The sequence below is a fragment of the Rana temporaria genome, chromosome 1, assembly GCF_905171775.1.
Source record: "Rana temporaria chromosome 1, aRanTem1.1, whole genome shotgun sequence".
In the NCBI taxonomy this organism is placed as follows: Eukaryota; Metazoa; Chordata; class Amphibia; order Anura; family Ranidae; genus Rana; species Rana temporaria.
Genome location: NC_053489.1, coordinates 151,822,415 through 151,840,310, shown reverse-complemented (window position 1 = coordinate 151,840,310; position 17,896 = coordinate 151,822,415).

The window sequence follows — 17,896 nt, the reverse complement described above, 5'->3', positions numbered from 1 at the left end:
ACAGCAAGCAGGCACGCTCTGTGTGTCCATTTACAAATAGAGCTGCGGCTTGGCCCCGCACCCTTCATCTCCTGATTGTCTGGCTCACTAGCCGTGATTGACAGAAGGGGAAGCCAATGAGTGCAAGTCTTCTGAGAGCCAAGGTTCTCGTGGATGTCGGTGGATTGAGAGGGGTCTCAGTTAAGTATCGGGGGGGCTGTTGCACACAGAAGTTTTTGTTACCTTCATGCATAGAATGCATGAAGGTAAAAAAAACTTGCACCTTTACAACCACTTTAAACTGCCATTATACTTTCTCTTTTAGGGCAATAGTAATGACACTGGCTTTTTTTTGTTACAATATCCTTAAATACCTTTTTAAGCACAGCAGTGATTTTTCTCTCTCTTTCTCTCTGTCAGAGGGACTCAGAGGGACTCCATTGGGAGAGGCTGATATTCCTCACTGATGTATGTAATTACATCAGCAGAGAAAGCTTTATGCTGGGTACACACGAGAGGATTTATCCGCGGAAACGGTCCTCCGGACCGTATCCGCGGATAAATCCTCTGGCGAATTTTGATCTCCTGGTTGTACTAACCAGGAGATCAAAATCCCCGCGGAATTCCGTCCGCGGTGACGTGTCGCGCCGTCGCGGCGATGATGACGCGGCGACGTGCGCGACGATGTCATATAAGGATATCCACGCATGCGTCGAATCATTACGACGCATGCGAGGGATGGGTTCGGACGGATCGATCCAGTGAGTCTGTACAGACCACCGGATCGATCCGCTGGAGCCGATTCCAGCGGATAGATTTCTTAGCAATTTTTATCCGCTGGAAATCGGTCGGTCCGAAATATATCCGCGGATAAATATCCGCTGGATCGTACACACCAGCGCATCTATCCGCTGAAACCGATCCGCGGATCAATTTCAGCGGATCGATCCTCTCGTGTGTATGGGGCCTTACACTTTGTCCTTGTGTGCTGATTGGCTGAGCCGGTCACATGTTAAAAAAAAGGAGAGGCGGAGCAGCTCATTCATTCAAGCCAGGCGAGGTGGGGAGGGTAGAAACAGACGCTGCAGAGAGAGCAGATGACACAAAGACATAAACTGACCACACTATCAAGGATCGGCAGCCAGGATTAGCATAGTCAGTTTACAGAAGGGAACACAGGAACAGGCAGGATCAACCAAGTATTGTACAACATGCAAATGACTAAATTATGTTGTGTAGCGGCCTGCTACTTTTTAGCCAGCACTGCTTTAAATTTAGAGGGTAGTCTGAGAGTTAGTTGACTCAGACTGTATGATTTTTTCCAAATTTTGGGCCTCTGTTCCAGCCATGGCTTTACTGTGAGTGACCACTATTGTTGTCTGGGGTGCCGTTACCACCCCAGGCCAAGGGTGGCAACAGTCAGGTCAAGGTGTTTTGGGTGTTCCCCTCCGGCAGCAAATCAGTGGGGGTTGATCGTCCCGCCATGCATGCTGGGGAGGAGTACTTAAGGGACAGACGCCATTGGACCGGGGTCGTCAATCGCTGGTCTGTCGTCCCACCACCCCCATGTGTGGCCCTCCTGGCCGGGGGTGCGTGTTGCTGGCTCCAGGACCACGTTGGTCCGGGGTTGTGATCTACTAAGTAGGCCTGGTAGTCAGACTCGGTCTACGTTTGCGGAGTGGTCCTGTGCTGTCCGTCCTGAGGGAGGAAGCCACTCGATGAAGAACCTACCTTGGAGAGCACCGAGCACGAGGCTGGTATCTCAGGAGAGTCCTTCAACTTCATCGAAGGACGCACTATTACTGAAAGGCTGAATGATGGTCGCCTGTCAGTTCTAAGTTTGCAAGAGGTTAATCAGGAGAGATCCGGGTGCTGAATCCCGTGTGAGAGGATTTTGGACCAAACATGTCTCCATCTGAAGGAAGGTCTGTGGCAGAGACTTTGCCAAATGTCTGTGTGCTATCCTGGCTGCTAGGCTAGTGAGAGGGGCCTATCCGGGTGCGCAAGGCCCACTCTGGCTAGAGTGGCGACGAAAGCTGTGTTGCTGGAAGCAGGAGTGTTTTCCGGACAGAATTTGTACACCTGAACCTATTACCTGTTACCCTTCCACCTCTTCAACTACTACTTTAATTTTTTTACCAAGTTCAGCAAATAAAGCAAAGAAAAAGAAGTCTAAAGTGTGGACATTGAACTTTTTCTCAACTCTCATCTGATACCCTAGATGGTGAGGAAATAGAGGTAACATGCCGCCCAAAACAATCCAGAAGTTCCCTTGGGGGTAGTGCTACAGTTGCAAGATAAATACGCAGATTTTTCTGTTCTAAAGAGACATGAACATGATTTCTTTTATCTTTTTTAGGTTAACAAACACTTTAAACTAACCATACATTGTTTTTAAATTTGCAGCTGTATAGTAAACTGTCACTTACAGCTAGTGCCTAAAACCCCAAACACCAAGGTACCAACTTTCCTTTTTCTAACAACACATTTCCACAGTGTTTACAGCCTTGATACAGAAGTTTTGTCCAAGCAGTCTACCTCCATTGGAAAAAAGTAAGTAGGAACCTAGGCGAGGGGTGTGGGTTTAGCTTAGAATAGGTTAGAAGGCTACGGAGGATTGCTTTGTTGTTTTTATTCTAAAGTAAACATGCCCTTTAATTGTTCAACTGACATCATTGATGTTGGTCAATAGTAGGGATGAGCTTGGTGTTCGAGTCAAACTCACGTTCGACTCGAACATCGTATGTTCGATCGTTCGTCGAATTACGAACGTTATGGGCCGTTCGCGACAAATTCGAGTGGCGTGTCACGGCCCATAATTCACTGCAGCATCCCAGTGCATTGCTGGCTGATGATTGGCCAAGCATGCACTATGACCTGCATGCTTGACCAATCACAGCTTGCAAAAAACAGAGAGCCATAATTGGCCAAAGCCAGGGTGGCTTTGGCCAATTATGGCTCAGGGGGTTTAGTACTCGCCCCACAATATATAAGGCCGCCTGGAAGTCGGCCTTGTGTAGTGTGTTGTGGTGGTTTACAGAGAGAGACAGAGAGTGCCATTTTTTGGAGTTAGATAGACCAGGCAGGCAGGCTAGTCAGTTAGAGTTACAGTGTGTAGAGGATATATATGAATCCCAGGTGTTGTATATATATTTATATACTGTATTGAGTTTAGCTAGATCTGCTCTTCCTAATATACTGACAGGCTGGCAGGTGATTGTGCTAGCTGCAGTATTTTTTCTTGGTGTACTGTCTGTGTCATCTGCACCTAAAGCTACGTCAATAGATTTGCTGGTGTTCTCATATTAATTCTTACAGGCAGGGATCTGCTCATATTAATACCACAGGCAGGGGATCTGCACGTCTTCTCACGTGGTGTACTGTGTCGTCTGCACAGTGTGCACCTAAAGCTACGTCAATAGATTTGCTGGTGTTCTCATATTAATTCCTACAGGCAGGGATCTGCTCATATTAATACCACAGGCAGGGGATCTGCACGTCTTCTCACGTGGTGTACTGTGTCGTCTGCACAGTGTGCACCTAAAGCTATGTCAATAGATTTGCTGTTGTTCTCATATTAATTCCTACAGGCAGGGATCTGCTCATATTAATACCACAGGCAGGGGATCTGCACGTATTCTCACGTGGTGTACTATGTCCTCTGCACCTAAAGCTATGTGAATACAATTGCTGTTGTTCTCATAATAATACCACAGGCAATGGCTGATCAGCAAGTATTTTCACTGCGCCCATCAAGAGTAACTGAGGGCTTACAGTGTTGTGGCACCAGCACCACCACCACCATCAACAAAGGCCCAATTTTTTTGCGCCTGTTCAATAGGGGCATGTAATTACAATTCTTGATCTAATATTTAACAGCAGGGCCGATTCCTGCGCCCACCAAGAGTAACTGTGAGGACTTACAGTGTTGTGGCACCAGCACCACCACCAAAGGCCCAATTTTTCTACCACTGTTCAATAATGACATGTAATTACAATTCTTGATATAATAGTTCACAGCAGGGCGTTCCAGCGCCCACCAAGACTAACTATGAGGGCTTACAGTGTTGTGGCAACACCAACACCTAGGGCCCAAAATTCTGCAGTTTCTGAGTATTGACGGCAGACCCCTACTTTGAAACATCCAACTTACAAATGACTCCTAGGCCCCGTACACACGATAGAATCCATCCGCGGATAAATCCGTGCAAACGGGTTTCAGCGGATATATTCTATGGTGTGTACACTCCAGCGGATAATTATCCGCGGATATTTTTCCGTCTAATCGCTTTTCAGCAGATCAAATATTTGCTGACATGCTTAACAAATATATCCGCTGTGAAGCTATCCGACGGATATATCCGTTGGTTAGTACACAATATCCGCGGATAAAAATCCCGCGCATGCTCAGACGAAATAAGGGGATGGGAGCACTCGTTCAGGTAAAACTCTCGTTTGTTTGTGATATGGCACATTCGTCCTGTTAAAGCTCTATTGTGTTGTTTCTTGCCTCTTTTTTTCTCTGCGTTCTCTTGCTAGAATAAACCCATTTTCTTGCTGATGCTATCTATCCAGATGTTGTAACTTTATTTTAGTCCTCCACATGTCTATGTTTTTTGGTTTATTTTTAAATGGATTTTTTTTTTTTTTGGGTGTTTTATTTTATTAATATTTTTTGTTCAATTTCTGGCACCATTGTTTTTTCATGCCCATTTTTTTTTTTTTGTGCAATTTCTGGCACCATTGTTTTTTCATGCACATTTTTTTTTTTTGTGCAATTTCTGGCACCATTGTTTTTTCATGCACATTTTTATTTATTTATTTTTTTTTTGTTCAATTTCTGGCACCATTGTTTTTTCATGCACATTTATTATTTTTTTTTTATTTTTTTGTGCAATTTCTGGCACCATTGTTTTTTCATGCACATTTATTATTTATTTATTTTTTTTGTGCAATTTCTGGCACCATTGTTTTTTCATGCACATTTTTTTTTTTGGGTGAGGTTATGTCACCATTTTTGTTATGCGTGTGTTTTTCCTTTTTGGTTTCACCAAGTTGGTACACCAAATGTCCCCCCCCCCCCCCACAAGGAGTTGGTGTCCTTTCTAAATGACACATATTACCAAAAATGTTTCATGCCTAATCAACACAGTGTAAAAAAACAATAGACAAGGTATTTCTGAAAATAAACTCACCATTTATTTCAAACATAATTCACCAAAAAAATAACTAGAAGGGCAGCACTTGCTGAGATAGCAACATACATGCAGACTTGTGTTCCAGACTGCACAGGCAACATAGTCAAGGACAAAATGGCAAACCTTGAGGACCGCATACCAACAACTAAAGAGAACAACCACCAAAACCAAAAACCAGGAGCAGCAGCAAGCGAGCCAATGGAGCCCAGGCTGTGGTAGTCCAAAAAGCAAAAAGTTTTTGGGGGATCAAATGGAAGGCCGGGAATCATCTTCTCCTGTTCCTTGTAACCCTCCTTGCAGCAGATCTTCCACGGATCCGGAAACGGCCTCTTGCAGATGGGGAGGATGTGGCAGCAGGAGGAGGTAAGAGATGTTGGGCAGGATGGGCTGGGTCACTGAGCTCGGTGTCATCGGTCAGCCAGCCCCTCTGCATCCATAGAATGACCTTATTAAATAGGTTCCTGGCACGCCTCTGATCTTCCTCCCCCCTGTTGATAGTTCGTGTGCCACATAGGCACTGTAGGCCTCAGTGCGGGTCAGGGGGGCCCTCATTATGGCGCTTGCCTCCCTGATCATCTCGAGGCTCCTATCCTCAACTTCCCTCCTGCGCCTCATTAGGCCTGCTTGCCTGACCTGGGGGGGAGGGACATGCGGGCTTGTGCTAGCCCTGGGCCTGGGGCCCTCCTGACTAGTGCTTGGCCCGGCCTCCTCCTCCTGGCTGGCAATGACCCCTTCCTCCTGGCTGGCATGCATCTCGGGCTCAGTAGCCGTCAAATCCAGGCTGGTCTCTTCTTCCTGTGGCAAAAAAGGGACATTTTTTACAATTTGACACCAGCAAATCACACACATTTTCAGGCTCTAGACTGGTTTGTTTTATCTTACTTTAATCTTTAATCTACTCTCCTTCTGATCCCTGTACTTGTCATCCAGGACCCCTATTTTTATGACCCAGAATTTTATCAGCCATTTTTTATTTTGTGCTTACAATATCAACTCAAGAATTAAACCATAATTAGCAGCCAAAAAATTCGGTGTAAAATACTCTACCTCATCAGAAGAAGTGCTCAGTCGAAGATCTGGACGCATGCCAGCCAGCCCCTCACTGTTCTCCTCCTGTCTACGGTGATCCGTGGAAGGTCTGCTGCCCTGCTGTCTGGGAGGAAGGCTTGACATTGATCGCCGGCCATCCATTTGATCCCCCAAAAACTCCAGCTCCTGGTAGTACCACAGACTTGGCTCTGTGGACTGGCTTGCTGCTGCTCCTGATCGTTGTTCCCGTAGTTGTTTTCTTTTTGTGCGGAATGCGGCCCTCAGGTTGTTCATTTTGTTCTTGACTATGTGGCCTGTGCAGTCGGGAACCCATGTCTGCATATATGTTGCAATGTCAGCAAGTGCTGTCCTTCTGCGCGCCCGATTTTTATACAGGGGGTGTCTGCTATCCCAAAGTAGGGGCGTCTCACGATACTTCGCAATAAGGCGACTTATAGCTTCTTGGCCCACAATCTGTTCCATTTCCTTTTTGAAAGTTTTTTTCCCAAAACACACAATTAACACACTGTAAAAATAAAAATTAAGAAGCATAAAAAAATGCACAGCATTCACATTGTAAGAATATGTGGCACCAGATTTCAAAACTACTACGCAAACACAGTGTCTCCTGCAGCTAAAATGCTGCCCAGCTCTGCCCCATTGTTGTGACCAACAATTATTTCATATGCAGCCCATTTTTGAAAAAAGTTGGCTAAATACGTGTCATCTCTAACCATCCTCCATTTTTGATATTTTGACCATTCCTCAAGGCACTATTTCATGTGTACCTAGCATGCCCCTCATCATTCCTGACATAGAAATACACTTCACATACTAACCTCTGGCCAACCAACACAGAACAATACTTGCATGATCACAATACACCTGTCAAAAGCTACAAATACGTAGAGCATTCTTCACATCTACATTAAAGTGATGTGTGAAAGCATTGTGAGAAGGAATTACCGTTTTGGGGACACAAGAAACATAAGTAGCGTTAAAAGGGTGCAAACAACAGACCAAACCCCAATCCCATGGCTCTATATTTTTTAGGCCTCTGCTGATCCCATGTTCCAATTTTCTTACCTTACTATCTCTAGCTCCTCGTGAAGCACCTTGAATTAATCTCCGCGTAACGTACGTAACCACGTAGGTTCCCTTTTATACACTCCGCGTATGCGTGACACCCCGCCTTTGCCATGCCCCCTAATCAATGTTAATTCCAAAAATCTGGCGTTAAGTGGGTAACTTCTGTCAAATGTTATAATCATCTCCGCGTAACGTACGTAACCACGTGGCTTCCCTTCTAGACACTCCGCGTGTGCGTGACACCCCGCCTTTGCCATGCCCCCTAATCAATGTTAATTCCAAAAATCTGGCGTTAAGTGGGTAACTTCTGTCAAATGTTATAATCATCTCCGCGTAACGTACGTAACCACGTGGCTTCCCTTCTAGACACTACGCGTGTGCGTGACACCCCGCCTTTGCCACCTTTGCCATGCCCCCTAATCAATGTTAATTCCAAAAATCTGGCGTTAAGTGGGTAACTTCTGTCAAATGTTATAATCATCTCCGCGTAACGTACGTAACCACATGGCTTCCCTTCTAGACACTCCGCGTGTGCGTGACACCCCGCCTTCGCCACCTTTGCCATGCCCCCTAATGAATGTTAACTCCAAAAATATGGCGTGAACTATGTAACTTCTGTGAAACGAGCGAATAATCTCCGCGTAACCTACGTAATTACGTCTTATTCATTCTCTACACTCCGCGTATGCATGAACCCGCCGCCCTCGTACACGCCCATGACGGGACATTTCCTGGTTTCCACGCCCCTAATCTCTGTGGGGATGAAAGATGGCGATGACAGGCGACCATGCACGGAGCTCTCAGGCCAGAAGTGAGGGGACAGAGGCAGGAACGTCCCGATCCCGTCCAAAACGGTATAAGGCCACTAATATGGCTTTTGAGGAAATGATAGAGCTTGTGGATATAATGCGGAGGAAGGATTATGATGGCAAATATGGGCCATACAAGACCCCCAACCGCAGAAAGGGGAAAATAATGGAGAAGGTGGCAAGAAGAATGAAGAGAATGTTTGGGATCACCAGGTCCAAGGAGCAGCTACGGAAGCGGTGGTCTGATTTGAAACTGAGGGAGCCACATCAGTACAAGAGGATCAAAAAAATCTTAAAGAAAAGTAAGTTAATTATATTAGTTGGGGGGGGGGGGAACCTTTTTAGATTTTAAGCTTGGTCAGGTACATTTCTACATCTGTCTCCTTGGCCTGGTTGTACTTCTGAGCTCATGTTGAAATAGAAGGTGTTGTTCTCAAACATTTTGCTTGGGCAACGACTGTTAATAGTAAACATCTTTGACATCAGCTTATTTCTCCTAAATACGATGTTGGCCCAGGAACAAAACACCTGGACATGCCTCTCTGGCCAAAAACATGGTTTGTAAACATTGTGTACAAATAGAGTTGTGGAAAATGCAAATCTAAAACTGTGTAATGCCAACAGTGCTACTAAGCTGGTGTTTTCATATCTGAAATCCAGAGCACCTGTGTCTCCACCTAAATATTAAGATTGTAATTTGTATGGTGTCCGTGTTAAAATTTAAGGGGGGGACATCCATGTGTGTCACTTCGCTAAAAAGGGCCCGAATCAGAGCTTGCAATAGAAGTCATCCCAAATGTAGGAGTGGGGGGGAGAAGACCCAATTTAGCCCCAAAAAAAAGCCTCTTCCTTAATAAAGCAATGTATGCGATTTCTGCTCTACAATATCTGTGTGTTGATGAGTATACCTTTTTGTCATTGTTTATTTAGGGGAAAGAAGACGCCTGCAGTTTGAGGAGGCAGAGAGGGCCAGACAAGGCCAACATCGAAGATCTCGCCATGTGGAGGAGGAGGAGGATGTGGAAGGAAGAGAGGAGGATGTGGAGGAGGAGGAGGATATGCAAGGAAGAGAGGAGGATGTGGAGGAGGAGGAGGAGGAGGAGGAGGAGGATATGCAAGGAAGAGAGGAGGATGTGGAGGAGGAGGAGGATATGCAAGGAAGAGAGGAGGATGTGGAGGAGGAGGAGGATATGCAAGGAAGAGAGGAAGATGGAGTCATCTTGGATCTGGTACTTGTGGATGAGGAAGGGGAATTTGATGAGGAGGATTTTAGCAATTTAGAAGATGGTGGATTGATGGAAGGAGGAGTCGTGGAGGATGATGGGGAAGTGGTGCAAGAAGGAGGAGTGATTCAAGATGTCGAAGATGTGGAGGCTGGAAGGAGCACACCATCAGGTCAGTGTCACACCAGCTTTATATGGAAAAACAGATGTAGATAGGCTTGCCACCTCATCCCTTTATTCCCAAACACATATGAATTACACATGTTCTGTGGCTAGTGTAATGCTGATATGGCACCAGATGAGTTTAATTACCACCTTAATCAGCCACAGAACCTGTTAAATTAATATGTGTTGTGGTTTAAAGGGATGAGGTGGCAACCCTATATAGATCTAGACAGGCTTTTTCTCACATAGTATTTTTTTGGCTTCATTTTGTAGGGGATGAAGATGTTGGTCATCATTTTTCGGCCGCCAGTGCTGGAATCATTATACAGCAAGTGATGGAGTGCAGCAGTGAGATGGACAATATGCGACAAAGACTGCATCTCATGGAACAAAATGTAAAATCATACTTTTTAGAGTGCTGCACCGAGCTGGAAACTATGCGCCAAAAAATGAGCGCCATCGAACAGAACTATAAAAACATCATTGACATGATGGGCCGGGTCAAAGACTGAACACCCCCCCCCCACCCGCCCATCCCCCAACCAGTTTTATTTTGTTACTCAGCAATACGCCAAAATTTGAAGATGCACACACAGTGTGGCAACATGTGCTATCTGCCATCACAGAATCTTGATTATCTGTGCTTTGTGGGTACAACCCCCTCCTCGATTCTCAAGTAGTTTTGGAGGAAGGGTTTGCTCCCACATAACACAGACATTGATCACTCATGATGGCAGATAGCACATGTCGCCCTTTGTCGGTGTTTAGATGTTGTAGAACTGACATTTGTCCATTGGTGTGTGCATCTTCAAATTTTGGCGTGTTCAGGTGTGAACTCACACCATGACTGGGATGTACAAGTGAAACATTTGTCTTTTATATGTTTTACACATTTTATATGTTTTCTAAAAAATAAAGGCTTCAATCAAAAAGCAGGAAAAAAAAAAAAAAATAATATTAAAATAAAATTAAAAATTATAAAAAAATAATTATTATTAAAATTAAAGTAAAAATTTAAAAAAAATTTTTTTTTAAAAAATAAAAAATATTACAAAAAGGAAACCAAAAAAAAAGGTAAAATAGAATATTTTTGAGAATAAACCTTTCCAAATATTCAAAAAGTTTCACTAAAAATGTTGGGTGTGAAATATGTCCAAAAACTTGGACCAAGATTTGAGCAATAATACAAAAAAATAAAAAACATTTTTTTTCATAAAATTTTTTTTATAAAAAAAAAATTTGGATTAAAAAATTCACACACAAAAATTGTGTTAAGTTTACATTTGTGAAATATTCTATTTGTGTGAAAAATGTAAATTTTAAAGACATTGTTGGTGAACTCCAAAAATATAGGAGAATAATGATTGTTAAAAATCCAAGAATTCGATAACTAAAAAATATAAAAAAAAAAAAAAAACCTTGCAAAAACTCAAAGTTGACATGTTTGTTAGTAAAAATTTGAGTAAGCAAGGAAAATGAAAAAGCTGAAAATAAAAAAAGCTTGTCCAAAAAACAAACAATGAGTGGCTTTCTTCTTTTATATGCTGGATACCCAGTTTGTAGATGAGTGAATAATGTGCAATTGTGTTTATTTACTAAAACATGAACCCTACATTTGGCACTAGAAGTGCACTATTTTTGGTGCAAACCAGGAAGACAGATAAAAAGCAACAAAGCAGTAATGACAAACAACTGTATAAAGTCCAATGGTGAAATTATTTATTAGTTCTGTGAATATTCCTTTCTTTTGGGGGCCGAATTAGAAAGTAATATCATCTGGCATAGCAATGGCCCCCCGACCCATGAAGTACTCAACATATTTGTCGCGTACCTCACGAGCAGATTGGGTGCCAATGCCAGCGCGACCAGTGTCCAGCCCAGGGAGAGGATCTGAGAGTAGTCTTGCCTCAGAAACGCTGTCGGGTAGGTACGTCTGGGAATGCCTGCGTAAAAAGTTGTGCAAAATGCAGCAGGCAAATACAATGGTGTTCAATTTATATTCCGCCAGATGTATAGCTGTCAGGAACAGGCGGAACCGGTTGGTGAGAATCCCAAAGGCATTCTTGACTACCCTCCGAGCTCTGGACAACCGATAATTGAACACCCTCCTCTCGTAGGTGAGAGTCCTATGGGGAAAAGGCCGCATTAGGTGAGGTCCAAGCCCAAAAGCTTCGTCCGCGACGAACACAAACGGAAGTCCTTCTACATTAGCTTCATCTGGTGGCAATGCCAGATCACCAGTTTGGAGACGATCGTAGAATTCAGTCCGTGAGAACACTCCCCCATCTGACAGCCAGCCGTTCTTCCCCACGTCCACATAGAGAAACTCATACTGTGCCGACACCACCGCCATCAACACGATACTATGAAAACCCTTGTAGTTAAAATAGTAGGACCCCGAGTGGGGTGGGGGCACAATGCGGACGTGCTTCCCATCTATTGCTCCACCGCAGTTCGGAAAATCACAACGCTGGGCAAATTGGGAAGCCACAGACTGCCATTCCTGTGGTGTGGAGGGTAGCTGTGGGGACAAACAAAAAAAAATGTTTACTAATTTATCAGATAAACATTGCAATCACAATACAAAAACCATCATTGTGCAACTTCAACAACAGGATTCTAATTTCATACCATCATTGTGAAGTGAGTATTTAGTTAAAACAATATAGGCCCACTTAATTATCAGACTCCACATCCCTCTGATGATAGAGCAATAAACTAATTTCGGGGGGGAGGAGGGGGGGGGCAGAGCTACAATTGATTATCCAAAAATGCAAAAATTGGCTAGGTGGGTTTTGGCCTAGCAAAGCATGCTGGACAGGTTTATGGTGGGTAAGGACAAAATATGCAGGTAGGCCCAAAACAAACATGTATAAAGGATAACAACATGCATGGGGAGAAAAGGGAACATCCCACACACAGCAGATTCCAATCTCATGGTTATTATGGAAGAAAGAAATATTAGACTTTCTCACACATTTAAAAAAAAAACATTGTGATGTTAAAATTAAGGAACTTACCTTAATATACTCCTCCTGCAGAACATGTATGATGGCAGTACACGTCTCCGGTATGATGACCCCAAGCGCCTGGGGAGAGATGCCTGTCGAGAACTTGAGGTCCTGCAGGCTCCTCCCAGTCGCCAGGTACCGCAACGTGGCAATAAGCCTCTGCTCGGCCGTGATGGCTTGGCGCATCACAGTGTCCTGCCTCGTGATATAGGGGGACAGAAGTTCCAGCAGACGGTTGAATACGGGGTCCGTCATGCGGAGAAAATTCCTAAAATCATCAGGATTATTCTCCTGGAGTTCCCTAAGCAGAGGCATATGAGAAAAATGGTCACGCTGGCGCAACCAATTCTTGGTCCAGAAACGCCTCCTCCCAGTGTTCCTGCCCAAACAACTGATTCGCTGAGCCTGTCCATAAGCAAACCCATAAACACCACCAATTCGCGGGAATCGACGATGCTGCTCCATCATGGATTCAAACCGACAGGCTGGTCAGTCAAGAACACACTCCAACAGAAAGCACCCCCAAATCCAGCACAACCTGCTAAGCCCGCACGACACACAGATACGAGCGCACAGTACGCGGAAACGTGCTGAAAGCCTGTGCCCGAATGCCAACTGCAAACCCGCAAGCACACGCACTGAACCCAAGAATACCACCTGTCAAACCGCGGAGACTGAAAAGCACGAATCGGCTCTAACCAAACCTTAACTAGCACGCGGTCACACGGAACTAGCAAAAGCGGAACAGAGGGCGGCGCCGTTGACTTTGGTCTTCCCCTTTATAGTGACGTCTTACGTGGTTTACGTTGCATACGTTCTGGTTCGCAGGGATTTTTATACGCTAGTGTGTACGTGACAGCGGATCAACAGATAAATCCGCCGATCCGCTGAAACCGATCCGCGGATAAATTCAAGCGCATGGATTCTATCGTGTGTATGGGGCCTTACTTGCAAATGGAAGGAGACAACAGGAAGTGAGAGGAAATCTACCCCTAGGAAGGGAAATTCTCTTCTGTAAGAGGTGTCTCCTGTCCACTGATGCTTTATCACTAAAAAAAAACAAATTTTCCAAAAAACATTTGTCATTTGGACAGAAAGTGAGGTGCAATCTTCTGAACAGATGCGCACAGGTGTTTACACCTATGCGATCCGATTCATGTCCTGTCAGTTCGCAGTGCGATATGCGAGCTGAAATGGGGGTGTCATTACCATTGTATTCTGGTGCGATTCTGGTGCGTGTTTGGTCCGAATGTGTTGCGATTTCAGCTATACAGTTAGTATGGCTGAAATCGCATCGCACAGACATCATATGTGATCTGAACAGCAGTGCGGTGCGAATCACAGGAATGCGTAGGGTACAGAGGTGGATAGTACATGCAGGATGGTATCAGAATAGTGGACAGTGTCAGATAATTTTTTTTTTTTTTACAATTTAATATTTTTTGTTCCCAAAAGGTTTTTTGGGACCAGTGGATTTTTTTCTTTTTATTAATTTTTACAATAACATTTTTTTTTCTTTTTACAATTTATTTCTGTACTATTGATGGGAGGGTGGGGGTTTATTTTTTAAATATATTTTTTCACAGTGCTTTTGGGAAAGGGGGCTCCATCAGCCCCTATGTTAATCAGGCCCTGATCAGGACCATTCCGTTTCACTCCTTCTGCATCATGAATATTCTGTTGTATATAAAAGACTAGCATCCAATTATTTGCAAATGGGGAAATGGGAAAGAGGAACACTTTTCAGAGCAAAGTATTTAAACAAAGGATGCATTCTTTCTGCATCCTAAGCATGGGGAGCACAATGCGGCAGAAATGATCATTTAAAGTGCATGTAAACCCTGACAATGAAGTTCTCATATCTGCTGCCTTTGGTCTAGTAAATATACCATTGAAAATCTTCTGTTATATCTGTTCAATAAATGCAAAAAATACTCCTGTCAAACTCTTGTGAGCTTATAACTTCTTGTATTCTCTTCCTGTTCTGTACTGTTATCAGTTGCAATGGTAAGCTGTTAAATATAATTTTTTTTGTTCCTGGGTTTAGGTAAGCTTAATTTCAGGGAAACAGTTAAATACTTTGATAGACTACATGTCAAAGGATATATATTTATGTTGCAAACTGATTTTGGATGCACATTGATACACGCATGATAAATCAGTGTACATTCCCAGCTTGCTTTGGTTCCAGTTTTAATTAAGTGCAGTTTGCATGTACAGGAGTTACGTTATCTTGGACCAGCCAATCAAGATAGTCAAAGATGCTAAAACAGGAAGATTATCAAATTAATATGTTCATGTTAGTGCTGGCTAGGGACTTTGTAACGCTGAAGGGGAGGTGAGTATGGTGGACATTAGTTCCACTTTAAAGGAGTTTTAAAGTCAGAAGATTTTTTATCCTAATGTGTTCTATGCAATAAGATAAAAAACCTTCTGTGTGCAGTATCCGTGTCATGGTCTTACCTCCTTGCAGGCTTCTCATCACTGACCTGTGCTAGCAGCCATCTTGCTTCATGGGGTTCTTGTAACCTGCCACACTCTGCGGCTCCTCCTTTCCACTGGGAGGAGCTGGCTGCTCAGCATATATATATGACGGCAGCTGCAGCATTTCCTCGCTTGGGCCTTTTGTCTGACACCCCTCCTGTGATCGTGCTGCCTGCTCCTGGTCACCGACCCGGCGACGGACGTTCCTTCTGGTTCCTGATCCCCGGCTTTGTTTCACCCCGTCTCTGGCTACAGACTCCGGCTTGGCTGACTCTCATCCCTGGCTATCGACCCTGGCACTGTTGGACGACTCTTCTGGCTGTTTCGACCGTCAGTGTGGACTTTGATCTTGCTGTTTGGTTTCCAATAAAATCTTCTTATTCATTTATCTGTTCTAATACTTACCTGAGCCCCATCTCTGTCTAGCGATGTCCACGAGTGCCTTAGACATCTGAGAATCTCCCTCCTGATTGTCTGAGACACAGAAGCAGCGTCATTGGCTCCCCCTGCTGTCAATCAAAGTCAGTCAGCCAATCAGGAGAGAGGGGGGCGTGGGCTGGGCCGCAGCTCTGTGTCTAAATGGACACAGGGAGCTGTGACTCGGCTTGCTGCTTGCTGTGGGGGCACCCGACAACCTGTGCTGAGCAGCTGACCTCCGGTATTCACAATGCGTCAGGCTGGCCATAAAAAAAGGAGACCCAGAAGTACCGTATTTTTCGGACTATAAGACGCACTTTTTTCCCCCAAAAAACATGGGGGAAAATGTCCCTGCGTCTTATGGTGCGAATAGATGACAGCACCACCGCCCGCCGCCACTGGTACAGCCCCCTGCCACCGCTGGCACCGCCACTGCCACTGCTGGCACCGCCCCCTGCCACCGCAAAAGAGAGGCAGGAGAGCGGAGGACAGATTTCCAAACGCCCTGTGGGCGCTGGGCGTTCTTCCGGCTGGTTCCTAAGGCAGAAAACAGAGCATTCGCCCGTTCGGGCTGCTCTGTCTTCTGTTAGGCGGAAGTGATAACATCAGGTAAGGCTGCGTTATTAGCAATGATCACTCTGCATTTCTATGGCATGGTCACTCTGCATTCCTATGGCATGGTCACTCTGCATTCCTATGGCATGGTCACTCTGCATTCCTATGGCATGGTCACTCTGAATTCCTATGGTAATGGTCGCTCTGCATTTTCTATGGCAATGGTCACTCTGCATTTCTTTAACAATGGTCAAACTGCATTTCATGGGCACTGGAAAATATTTTAGTACACCATTTGGTTCAGAATATATTTTTTCTTGTTTTTCCTCCTCTAAAACCTAGGTGCGTCTTATGGTCAGGTGGGTCTTATGGTGCGAAAAATACGGTAAGTGGAGATCACTGAAGTAGTGACTTCTACTTCACTGATTTCCAGCTTCCAGGGGGTCAGACAGATATGGTATACAAGCCAAGCTGGACCAATGTAACTATGTATACAATTTTTAATGCCTGGAACTATTCTTTTATGAATATAAAGCTGCATTCATTTGTGATTGTTTTTATTAAAGTTAAGCTTTAAAATCCACTGGTTAATTTCCCAATATGCTTCTTTTATACTAGTATTTAAAAATTACCAATGCAATAATCTGAAGATTGAATGAATAGTTAAATACAATATGACACATTTGAATAAATTAAATAATATGTTCAATTATTTAGATCTGTAACTCAAACCTAAAAGAGGTACATTTGAGAAGGAAAGTAGCACATTGGGGCTAGGCACAGTTCAAATCCCTGCTGAATCGGCTGTGGGCAGGTTGAATGTACAAAGTTGATCGTCCAGCCTTAATTGCAAACGAGGTACTGTCTATGTAAATGATGGACAGTGGTAACTGTTTAGCTGATATGGTAGAGCTAACCTCATGGGTGTGTTTTTATAACATCTGGCTTTTACCCTAACAAAATGTCCCTAGATTGGCACTATAGTTTAGATTTTTTTTTGTTGTGTTTTCTTTACTTTGTGAATAATTCCTCATCATTTTTTTACAACATTTTACTTAATCCACATTATCCCATAAAGCAACTGGACAGACATGTAGCAAACATAAAATAATGTTTAGTACAATGATACTGTAAGTGAACTGGACTAAAGCAAACAGAAAATGTTATTTCTTTCTATCTGCAGATATCTGTTGATTTATGTGGAAACATGAATCATACATTTCCATGTGACAAGATTTACAACACAGGGAACAGTCCAGTGTTTTCTTTGTACATTTACAGACTCCGGTACAGTTTACAGCAGAAATGCGATACTTTCCCAAGTTCCAATTTACCTGATTAAACATTAGGGATCTCGCTATATTTTAAAATTTGTTTTGCTGCCCTGCAAATACTGTACATTGAAAATGACTTGTATTTAAAATATGTGTGCTCCTGTGTATAACAATGTTCTGTGCAATTGTTTTCAAACTTTTTTACATTGATAACGCTGTATCTGAAAACAAGGGCTATCTTCTTTCTCTTATTTTTGGTGTACTTTAAAAAAAAAAGAAAAAAGAAGAACGTTGCTTTATCTAAACTCTCCCCATAACATAATCCCAGTGCAATTTCAGACAAAGAACTGCATTTAATTAAAAAACATTTGTTATTGATTGTGTGTCTATGGCTCTAATAAGCAAAACCTATGAAAGAATATAAACAATTAAAACATGGGAGTGAGTACGTTTCCTACACCAAAACTAAGCAATATTCCTTTTCTGTTATTAGTGGTTAAATCATGAAGTTGCAATAACAGGGTTGGGCAAAGGCAAATCAATGTCTCTCACCAATTTGAATTGGTCTAATATCAAATTTATATAGTGGGGCAGATTCAGGTACCTGCGCGCCTAGTTACGGTGGCACAGTGTATTGTATTTACGCTACGCCCACGCAACTTA